Consider the following 12277-nt stretch of genomic DNA (forward strand, 5'->3'; position numbering starts at 1 on the left):
ACCTTATCTACCTTTCATGCATGTAAGTTGCCTCTACGCTCAACAGAGCAAGGCATCTTTGGGAATGATCCCCTGTTTTCTCCTTGGGCTGCCCTCTTGACTCTAAAGCTTTCTTTGCTTTAAATCCAGTGTCTCAGAATGTGGCTTACTGCATATTGGGTACATGGACAAGTTGGAGTTTGGTAAGAAAGACACCCATAGGCATGAAGGAGAAGGGCCAAATTAGGGTGTTAGCCTCTCAAAACTTTTCTTACTTTTCCATTGGTACCATAAACCCCTTATTTGGAAATGTGTAGTTTCTCAGAAAAGCCTCCCAAAGGGTCTCCCTGCCTCTAGCCTCTTTTTCTTCCAATGTGTTCTACGTATCCCTTTCGGGTTAATACTCCCTGAGCATAAATAGAATAGTAGAACACTCTTGCTTTTAGTGCCTTCAATTATCTACAGGATAAAAATGATGTCTTTTTAGAGAAAAACCATAATATTCAAGGTTAATATACAAAAATCGATTGCTTTCTTAGATACCAGCAATGAGTGATTGAAATTTGAAAAAAATTTACAACAGCTCCAAAAAAAAATGAAAATATCGACATAAATCTACTAAAAAGTGAACAAGATCAATATAAGGAAAACTGCAAAACTGCGATGAAAGAAATTAAAGAAAAAATATTTTTAAAAAAAGAAGGGGGGCGCCTGGGTGGCTCAGTGGTTTAAGCCTCTGCCTTTGGCTCAGGTCATGATCCCAGGGTTTTGGGATCAAGCCCCGCATTGGGCTCTCTGCTCAGCGGGGAGCCTGCTTCCTCCTCTCTCTCTGCCTGACTCTCTGCCTACTTGTGATTGTAAAGTTTTCCAACGAAATAAACACAACACCAGGCGAAGTGGGTGTAAGGCAAGGTTTATTAAAAACGCTCTCCGGTGAAGTTTCAGGACTCAGGAGAAGGGGAGCCAGGAAAGTTGCGCCAGGAGGAGGTGGGCACCCTCGGGCAAGGTTCGGGGACTCTGGAAAGCAGAGTGGCGGAAGTCGCGCCCAAGGCAGGGAGGAGGGGGCTTTTAAGGGGTCTTGGGGAAAGCTCAGGGGTCTTCTGGCAAGTTTCCCTTATTTGGATATCCCGCCTGCTCATCGGGATCCCATTGGTCCACAGAAGCCCAGGGCGGGGGTCTCAGATTCCTGCTTGGGCCTTTGTTCTCCTGTCCGAGCTTAGGTTTTGTGGCAGGAACCTTTCGCCATCTTTAGTAGCCCTTCCTGCCAGCCCAACAGTGATCTCTGTCAAATAAATAAATAAAATATTTTTTAAATAAATAAAAAAAAAGGGGGGTGCCTGGGTGACTCAGTGGGTTAAGCCGCTGCCTTCGGCTCAGGTCATGATCTCAGCGTCCTGGGATCGAGCCCCGCATCGGGCTCTCTGTTCCGCAGGGAGCCTGCTTCCCTTTCTCTCTCTCTCTGCCTGCCTCTCTGCCTACTTGTGATCTCTGTCTGTCAAATAAATAAATAAAATCTTTAAAAAATAAAAAAAATTTAAAAAATAAATAAATAAATAAAATTTTAAAAAGGACATATTCCTTGTCCAAGCTGAAAGAAAGAAGACTATGTCAAACCAAAATATTTCTCTTTGACATAACAATTATTTAGCACTAAAGGCACTCAAGAATCAAAATGCAGAAAGGACTCTCCCTTTTTTGACTAAAGGCAGAAAATAAATTCTTTTCCTGATGATCATATCTTACCAGTTAGAGGTGGTACCAGAGCAGCCTGCAAACAAACCTTGCAAAACTAATCCATTTCTTTCTAGTTACTTCTTCACCATTTACTAGCCACACATCAAACCCTTTATCTGGTCAATTCTTCACAAATATATTGTTTCTTTGTCTAAAAGGTTTAAAAGCTTCCTGTTCTGGTCATTTCTTCGGGTCTTCATTCTCTTGCGAAGGCTCCCACATACATGTGAAAATTTAATCAAATTTGTATGCTTTTCTCCTATTCATCTCTGTCAGTTCAATTTTCAGACCCAACCAGAGACCATAAGAGAGCTGAGGAAAATGCTTTCCTCTCCTATAATGACATTATGCATTGTCAAAACCCCTAGAGCTATTGAATGCAATAAATTAATGCTAATTAAATTGTGGACTTTAGGACACCTGGGTGTCTCAGTCACTTAAGTGTCTGCCTCCTGTTGATGTCATGATATCAGAGTCCTGGGATGGAGCCCCATGTTGGGCTCCATGCTCAGTGGAGAGCCTAATTCTCCCTCCCCTTCTGCCACTCCCCCTGCTTTTGCTCTCTCATCTTCTTTCTCTGTCAAATAAATATGTAAATTTTTTTTAAAACTGTGGACTTCAGTTAATAATAAATATTGGCTCAGCAATTGTCACAAAATTATTACAGTAATGCAAGATGTTAATAATAAGAAAAGGGGTGCCTGGGTGGCTCAGTTGGTTGGGCAACTGCCTTCGGCTCAGGTCATGGTCCTGGAATCCTGGGATCAAGTCCCGCATCAGGCTCCCTGCTTAGCAGTGAGTCTGCTCTCCCTCTGAGCTCTCCACTCTCACACTCTTGTCTCTCAAATAAATAAAAATGTTAAAAACAAAAAACTTAGCAACATGAAAATCATTGGTAACCTTGCGAGAAGGAGTTTTGGGGAAGGGGCGTGTGTGGAAACCTGAATGGTTTAATAGAAAGTGGGAGGAGACAGAATTTAAAAATAATAATAATCATCATCATAGGAAAAATGAGGACTGTGTGGATAAGAGAGCGCAGAAGGGAGAAGCCCATGAGACTTGTCTATACATTCTTTCTTTCCTCTCTCTTTAGACTTTTATATGCCTGCTGAGCCTGATGCAGAGCTCTATTCTGGTTTTCTGGAAACATAATCTGAGCCAACCAGGTGCCTAAGAGAATGCTTTTATACATTGGTTCCAAAGAAGTTTGATTGGGTTGGTACCAGAAAACTAATCTTGAATAAACACAATTGGTTGCAAAGGCAATCACAATGCAAAGTCCAATAGATACTGTAGCAAGATGCAGGTGTTCTGTATAGCCTTAGAGTCTTTATGGTTTAGACCAGTTCAAATTTCATGATGCCACCCGGTGAGGGTGTGCATAAAGGCTACCTCCTTAATGATCTCCATGCTCCATTTTAAACCCCCACGACATAAGTAACCTTGTTTATTTTTATTTTGGTGTAAACTCTATCCCTAACATGACCCTAGGATCAGCGTCACCTGCTCTACCAACTGAGCTAGCCAAATATCCCATAAGTGACTTTATTTCACCTTTGACAGGGGGCAGAGGGAAATTATTTTTTTCTGCTTTTTAGTCAGAATGTTAAGTTTATGCCCAGAACTTCTCTTCAAAGCATATCTGCCATTCTGGTGTATAGTCTCTTGATTCTCTCTTTAAATGGGAAATATGTCATCAGGATTAGAAAGAGAAATACTGGCATTTATAGAGACTCATTGGTGTTTCTATACAAAATCTCTGGTGCACCTCAAAACCAAGCTCAAGTCAAGCATTCCTTGAATAACAGGGACTCATATGCTGATAGACTGACTGGGGGCTATATCATGACCACGTTATGAAGGAGTTCACATTAGTTTTGTCTTTCCACAATGTCAGCTTTAGTCAAACATAAAGCAAAGTTAACTCACAATTAGAAAGCAGGTTCAGGGTTCCCAATTCAATTGCTTTTCACCATGTGATTCATGTTGGCTTCTTATACAGCACACAGAGCAGGACATAAGACAAACCACAGCAGAAAACAGATATCAGAAGGATGTAGTAAGGTAACGAACCAAACTCGAAGTCAGTCTGTGGGCGCACAGCTGAGATAAGGCCTTGGTCAGGTCCTGGTTGGCTCTGGGCACTCACTGATTCCTATGTTCCAGCAGGGAAGGACCTCAGCTCTGTCTGGAGATTAACAGAGTAGAGCCTTTGGAGGCAGTTGCCTTTTTAGGTGGTCTCTGACATAGAGAGGTAAGGTCTGAAGAGTCTGACAGTTTGCTGTCTAATCCTTCTCTTTCTAAAGGGACTGAATTGGTTTCAGGCCCCTGCAGACCTTTTTTGGTTCTGCTCCTTATTAGTTCTGGGATGTCAGCTGACACTGGTCCCAGGGAATTTCTGCTAGCTCCAGTACATTTAACAACTGTGTCATGGCTTAGACCAGCCATGACACAGGGTCCCACTTGACATGAGGGACTCCATCTTGCTCTCTACAGGTCGTCTCAGATCTCGATCCATAAGTCTAACTACCCTCTGGTATTTTGGGGTGAAGGAGGAGAGTAAAAAGATAGGAATTCTGGACACATAGGTTTGGAGGACTGGAAAGACGACTCTGAGAAAAATTAAGATGGCCATCGCATGGCCATATATCCATAGCCCTTCCTAACAAGTTCATAGGAGCCACTGAAGACCTAAATCAGGTAGTGACTGTGAGTGCAGAGAGAGGCAGCAGGGAGAAGCTAGGAGGGCTGACCTGTGAAGGGGCAAGCTCAGAGAGAGGTCCACAGGTGTCCAAGGCATCCTATTTCACAGTGTGTTATAGGACCTCAGCCAGGAATTTTGAGAATCGAAGGAAGCAATGCATGTGGGTGTAGTTTTGTAAACAATAAAGTGTTAATGTTGATCTATATTATTTATAATATCATCATAATGTTGCTCTACTCCAGTCACTGTCAGTTTTAACTGGTTAACCCAGTGTTTCTGAAATAAGTGTGATATTCTACTTTTGATGTAGAAGACAAATTATTGTGAACCCAAAGCAGACATCCAACATTCAACTATGAGCTCAGCCGTAAGCACTAAGGCTTCTTTGAAATGAAGTCATTAGGAAGCACCCTAAACTGACTGTAGGAACATATCCCTTTATCTCTGCAGAAATCAACTACCAAAGCAGCCCAGGCAAGTCAGTTAACCCTTGTTTCTGAGAGCTGTTTAGTGGGCCTCCTTCCTTGAAGTCTGTCTACCAGCTTCTGTAACAGACACTGCTTGGGCTGTGGCTTCTAATTTGAGTTCCTAAAGAGATATTATCCCTTAAATATAAATTTAAAATCATTTGTAACTTCTATCCTTTCTTAAACATTTACCTTGATTTAACTCCTTTCTATTAATTCTTTGATATTTCCTTTTGTTAACCATCATTCAATTTTTTCAGTGTTTTGGTACAACAGTTTCTCAAAACCATAATAATAGATAAATGTCCTCATGGAGACTCTAATAATGTCTTAGGATGTCTGAATCTGGAAATCACGGGCTTCCAAGACTCCATGGAAGGAATTGGTAGAGGCATAAACCAGTACAGAGTATTAACCTCAAAAAATAAGCTACCAGGTATTTTACCTACAAAAATGTGCTTATTCAGGAATAGCAGAGAACTGCAATCAGGGACAAGCAGGTTACAGCAGAAGTGTAGGCAAGTGCCTGAACAAAGAGGAACACTTTTTTCCAGAGGAAAGGAAGACATTTGGAAGGCTGTTTTAAACAGAAAGTCCGTTGGAGCAAGCAGGAAGTTGTAAGTGTGGTAGCTTTGCTTTGGTTGGGTTGTGACAGACTCAGTTGGCTGGACAGTTCAGAGCAGGGTGGGGAAGCCTATCTTCCTGCTGGACTGATAAAGTAGTTTGCCTTGCAAAGTAGTTTTTTCCTGTTGGATCTGTAAATCCTATGAGAGATAAGGCATGAGAGCGCCCCCTGCTGGCCACCACAGCCATTCTAAACCAGGTTTCCATTATTTTCACGGGGAGGGAAAAAAATTAACATCTTTATTTTCACTAACCTGCCACTGAGATTTAAAAATTCCTTCAGTTCTGGGGGCACCTGACTGGCTTATTCGTGAGAGTATGCAACACTTGATAATGGGGATGTGTGTTCAAGCCCCACATTGGATGTAGAGTTGACTTAAATAAATACAACTTATTTATTATTATTATTATTATTATTACTAACTTATTGTTCCTTTGTATAAACCCCCTGAAGTGGGATTGCTGGATCATATGGTAGTTCAATATTTTTAAAGATTTGTATATTTGTTTGGGGGTTGGGGAGAGGCATAGCAAGAGAGTGAGAGAGAGGAAGAATTGCAAGCAAACTCCCAAATGAGCACAGAGTTCAATATGGGGCTTGATCTCCCAACCCTGAGAACATAATCTGAGTCAAAATCAAGAGACAGACACTTAACTGACTGAACCACCCAGGTGCCCCAATACTTCTATGTTTAATTTTTGGAGGAATCTCCATACAGTTTTCCGTAATATCGGCACCAATTTCATTTCCACCAGTAGCATACCAAGGTTCTCTTTTCTCCATATCCTCACTGTCTTGTGTTAGCCTCAAGTATTAAAGAGTGATGCCATCAACTAGGGCATGTACATTGCCTTCACTGTTCGTTTTCCCATCCTGAGCTGATCTTGTGGCTGATAGATCTTGTGATAGATTTGTTAATCAGCCCTTGTTGCTCTTAGGTTGATTGCAAGATACACCTCAGCAACAACCCTCAGCGAGCTTTGAAAAAGTGAGGCTTATAAGCCTCATTTTGGGGGGAGGTACATGGAACAGCCAAAGTCACACAGTGAGGTCTTGAGTAGAGAAAGAGTGCAAGTGCAGAGACTTGGGGCTCTGCCTTTATTGGAGTCAAGGGTGGGATCCCCAGGATTTTGAGGTTTCACTTTTCATTGGTAAATTTAAAACATAAGAGTGGGAATGAAAGCATGGGAAAGGAAAAGGGGGGTCACACAAATGGTCAGTTATCTAGGTCACCCAGAGCCAAAGGGGGTGCATCATGGGTGGGATGGCATTGCTCTTAGCTAGCTGTACAGCCAGCAATGTGTGTATTTGAGATGGATGCCTTTGAAACAAATGGATGCCTTGGCAATCAAAAGCTTTTTGTCAGGCACATAATGATACACTTACACCACTTCTTATCTTTTTTTTTTTTTAAAGATAACCATCCTTTATCTGATGTGTGGTGACACTTCATTGCAGTTTTGACCTGCACTTCCTTAATGGTTTGTGATGGTGAATGGCTAAAGAAAACATGGTATAAACATACAATGGAATGTTATTCAGCCTTTAAAGGGAAGGAAGTCCTGTGATTTTGGACAACATGGATGGACCTGGTGGACATTATGTTGAGTGAAATAAGTCAGACATTGAAAGAAAAATACTGTCTGATCTCACTTATATGTGGAATCTACAGTAGTCAGACTCCTAGAAGCAGAGTACAGTGGTGGTTTCTAGGGCTTGGTGGTAGGGGAAATGGGAAATGTTGGTCAAATTTCAGTTTGGCAACTGAATAAATTATGGAGATCTGATGTGTAGCATAGTGACTACAGGAATGTAAAACTTCACAATGGAATTCCTTGTGCTAAGCCCCACATCACCAAATTGAGACTTAACTACAGTTTTGACTCTCCCAGAAGGCAGGACCTGCTTTTTCAGCACTAGTTAATCTGCCTGATAGATAGATCCCTGCCATTCCCTAAAGGAAAGTAACTTTGCAAAAACTGAACTGCATTTTTGCCTAGTATAGCATCCTTCCTGCTTCCTCCTGCCTATTAATGTCTTTCATTTTGTACAGCTCCTTGGAGCTCCTTTCTCTCTGCTGAATTGGATGCTGCTTGATCCATGAATCATTGAATAAAGCCAGTTAAGATCTTAAAAATTTACCTAGTTAAAAAGCCCCTGGCTGGCTCAGTCAGAGGAGCATGTGACTCTTGATCTCAGGTTGTCGTTTTGAGACCCACTTGGGTGTTTGGATTACTTTAAAAAAAAAAAAAAGAAGAAGAAGAAGAAGAAGAACTTCAGAAAAAGAAAGTTATTTAAAAACAATTTGCTCAGTTAAATTTTCTTAACAAGTGGCAATACAGTACTATAGTCTTGAAATCTGTTCTGATAAATCCTCAGTGTTCTTACCACACACACAAAGATTCCCTATGTCAAGTGACAGATTTGTTAATCAGTTATTTGTTAATAAGTAATAGATTTGTAGGGAGAATTTCACAATGTATATGTATACCAAATTAATTTTTTTTAATTTTTTATTTCTTTTCAGCGTAACAGTATTCATTGTTTTTGCACCATACCCAGTGCTCCATGCAATCTGTGCCCTCTATAATACCCACCACCTGGTTCCCCCAACCTCCCACCCGCTACCCCTTCAAAACCCTCAGATTGTTTTTCAGAGTCCATAGTCTCTCATGATTCACCTCCCCTTCCAATTTCCCCCAACTCCCTTCTCCTCTCCATCTCCTCTTGTCCTCCATGCTATTTGTTATGCTCCACAAATAAGTGAAACCATATGATAATTGACTGTCTCTGCTTGACTTATTTCACTCAGCATAATCTCCTCCAGTCCCATCCATGTTGATACAAAAGTTGGGTATTCATCCTTTCTGATGGAGGCATAATACTCCATAGTGTATATGGACCACATCTTCCTTATCCATTCGTCCGTTGAAGGGCATCTCAGTTCTTTCCACAGTTTGGCGACCGTGGCCATTGCTGCTATAAACATTGGGGTACAGATGGCCCTTCTTTTCATTACATCTGTATCTTTGGGGTAAATACCCAGTAGTGCATTTGCAGGGTCATAGGGAAGTTCTCTTTTTAATTTCTTGAGAAATCCCCACACTGTTTTCCCAAAGTGGCTGCACCAACTTGCATTCCCAGCAAAAGTGTAAGAGGGTTCCCCTTTCTCCACATCCTCTCCAGCACATGTTGTTTCCTGTCTTACTAATTTTGGCCATTCTAACTGGTGTAAGGTGGTATCCCAACGTGGTTTTAATTTGAATCTCCCTGATGGCTAGTGATGATGAACATTTTTTCATGTGTCTGATAGCCATTTGCATGTCTTCATTGAAGAAGTGTCTGTTCTTATCTTCTGCCCATTTTTTGATATGATTGTCTGTTTTGTGTGAGTTGAGTTTGAGTTCTTTATAGATTCTGGATATCAACCTTTTGTCTATACTGTCATTTGCAAATATCTTCTCCCATTCCGCAGGTTGCCTCTTTGTTTCGTTGACTGTTTCCTTTGCTGTGCAGAAGCTTTTGATCTTGATGACGAGAGACAAGATGGTGGGGAAGTAGGAGGAGGCGCCATTTCAACCTATACCAAATTAACTTTTAAAAAATGTCTTTCTGCATCTGATCTAACTCAAATAATCTCAATTTAACACACACACACACACACACACACACACACACACACTTCATTTCCTTTGCAGTTAGTGTCTGCATACATCTCTATTCCCCAATTTGTTTAAAATAGTCATAGGGAGGGGGAACACACCTCAATATCATAAAATCCATCTACAAATAGCCCACAGCAAATGTCATTCTCTTGGGAAAAAAACTGAGAGCTTTTCCCCTAAGGTCAGGAACATGACAGGGATGCCCATTCTCACCTCTTTTGTTCAACATAGTTCTAGAAGGCCTAGACTCAGTAATCAGACAACAAAAAGAAATAGAAGGCATTCCAATTGGCAAAGAAGAAATCAAGCTCTCTCTCCTCGCAGATGACCTGAAACTTTATTTGGAAAACCCAAAAGACTCTACCCCAAATTACTAGAACTCATACAGCAATTCAGCAACATGGCAGGATACAAAATCAATGCACAGAAATCAGTTGCATTTCTATACACTAACAAATGTGATTGAAGAAAGAGAAATAAAGGGATCACTTCCATTTATAATAACACCAAAGACCATCAGATACCTAGAAATAAACCTAACCAAAGAGGCAAAGGATCTATACTCTAGAGACTATCGAACACTTATGAAAGGAATTGAGGAAGACAAGAAGAGATGGAAAAACATTCCAGGCTCATAGACTGGAAGAACAAACATTGTGAAAATGTCTATGCTTCCCAGAGTAATTTACACTTTCAATGCAATCCCTATCAAAACACCATTGACATTTTCCACAGAACTGGAATAAACAATTGTAAAATTTGAATGGAACAAGAACAGATCCTGAATCACCAGGGGATTGTTGAAAAAGAAAACCAAAGTTGGGCACATCACTTCAATGCCTTACTTCAAGCTATATTACAAAGCTGTGATCATCAAGACAACATGGTATTGGCACAAAAAATAGACACATAGATAAGTGGAACAGAATAGAGACCCCAGAAATGGACTCTCCACTCTGTGGGCAACTAATTTTCAGCAAATCAGAAAAGACTATCCAACAGAAAAAAGAGAGTCTCTTCAATAAATGGTGCTGGGAAATTGGACACCCACACGCAGAAGAATGAACCTGGACAATTCTCTTATACCATATATAATAATAAACTCAAAATGGATGAAAGACCTACATGCAAGACAGGAATCCATCAAAATCCTGGAGGAAAACATAGGCAGTAACTTCTTCAACGCTGGCCACAACAACCTCTTTTAAGGCATGTCTCTGAAGGCAAGATAAACAAAAGCAAAAATGAACCTTTGGGACTTTATCAAGATAAAAAGCTTTTGCACAGCAATGGAAACAGTCAACAAAACTAAGTGGCAACCCACGGGATGGACGAAGATATTTGCAAGTGACATTATAGATAAAGGGCTGGTATCCAAGGTCTATAAGAAAATTATCAAACTCAATACACAGGGAACAAATAATCCAGTCAATAAATGGGCAGAAGACATGAACAGACATTTCTACAAAGAAGACACCCAATGGCATGAAAAAGTGCTCAACATTGGTTGGCATCAGGGAAATACAAATCAAAACCACAATGAGATACAACCTCACCAATCAGATAGGCTAAAATTAACAAATCAGGAAACAACAGGTGTTGGCAAGAATGTGGAGAAAGGGGAATCCTCTTACACTGTTGGTGGGAATGCAACCTGGTGCAGCCACTTGGGAAAACAGTATGGAGATTCCTCAAAACGTTGAAAATAGAGCTACCCTATGACCCAGCAATTGCACTACTGGGTATTTACTGCAAAAATACAAATGGTGTGATCTGAAGGGGCACCTGCACCCCAGTGTTTATAACAGCAATGTCCACAATAGCCAAACTATGGAAAGAGCCCAGACACCAAAAAATGAAATCTTGCCAATTGGAATGATGTAGCTAGAACCAGAGGGTACTATGCTAAGCAAACTAAGTTAGTCAGAGAAAGACAATAATATGATCTCACTGATACATGGAATTTGAGAAACAAGGCAGAGGATCAAAGGTGGAAAGAAGAAAAAAATGAAACAATATGAAACCAGATAGGGATGCAAACCATAAGAGACTCTGAAAACCAGGAAACAAACTGAGGATTGTTGGAGTGGAGGGGGTGGGAGAGATGGGGTGGCTGGGTGATAGACATTGGGGCAAGTATGTGTTGTGGGGAGTGCTGTGTCTTGTGTAAGACTGATGAATAATCTGTACCACTGAAACAAGTAATACATTACATGTTAATAATAAAAAAAAAGAAAAGAAAAGAAAACAGAAATAAATAAATAAAACAGTCAAAGGTAGATGGAAGGGGCATGCGAACTGAAAAAGATCATTCTCTCTGGAATAAATGAGATAAGGGGTTCTGTGTTGTGGTCATGGATGTGGGCACTAGTATTTGAGAGAGTTATGAGGATAGTAATGTGTGTGCATGCTTATAAACTGAAGAATTGAAAGAAGGTAGGAGGGAAAAAAATCTCCCACCAAGAACCTTAACATAGGCTTCTCAGATATTTTAGATACCTGCAGTTTAAGTCCTTTATTAAAAGGAAAACATGACCACTTCCTCATATCAGGGAGATCATATGATAGTTGTCTTTCTCTGCTTGACTTATTTCGCTAAGCATGATACGCTCTAGTTCCATCCACGTTGTTGCAAATGGCAAGATTTCATTTCTTTTGATGGCTGTATAGTATTCCATTGTGTATATATACCACATCTTCTTGATCCATTCATCTGTTGATGGACATCTAGGTTCTTTCCATAGTTTGGCTATTGTGGACATTGCTTCTATAAACATACGGGTGCATGTGCCCCTTTGGATCACTACATTTGTATCTTTAGGGTAAATACCCAATAGTGCAATTGCTGGGTCATAGGGTAGTTCTATTTTCAACATTTTGAGGAACCTCCATGCTGTTTTCCAGAGTGGCTGCACCAGCTTGCATTCCCACCAACAGTGTAGGAGGGTTCCCCTTTCTCCGCATCCTCGCCAGCATCTGTCATTTCCTGACTTGTTGATTTTAGCCATTCTGAGAAGAATAAATGAAACAAGATGGGATTGGGAGGGAGACAAACCATAAGTGACTCTTAATCTCACAAAACAAACTGAGGGTTGCGGGGGGG

The sequence above is a fragment of the Mustela nigripes genome, chromosome 13 (genome assembly GCF_022355385.1).
Source record: "Mustela nigripes isolate SB6536 chromosome 13, MUSNIG.SB6536, whole genome shotgun sequence".
Classification (NCBI taxonomy): domain Eukaryota; kingdom Metazoa; phylum Chordata; class Mammalia; order Carnivora; family Mustelidae; genus Mustela; species Mustela nigripes.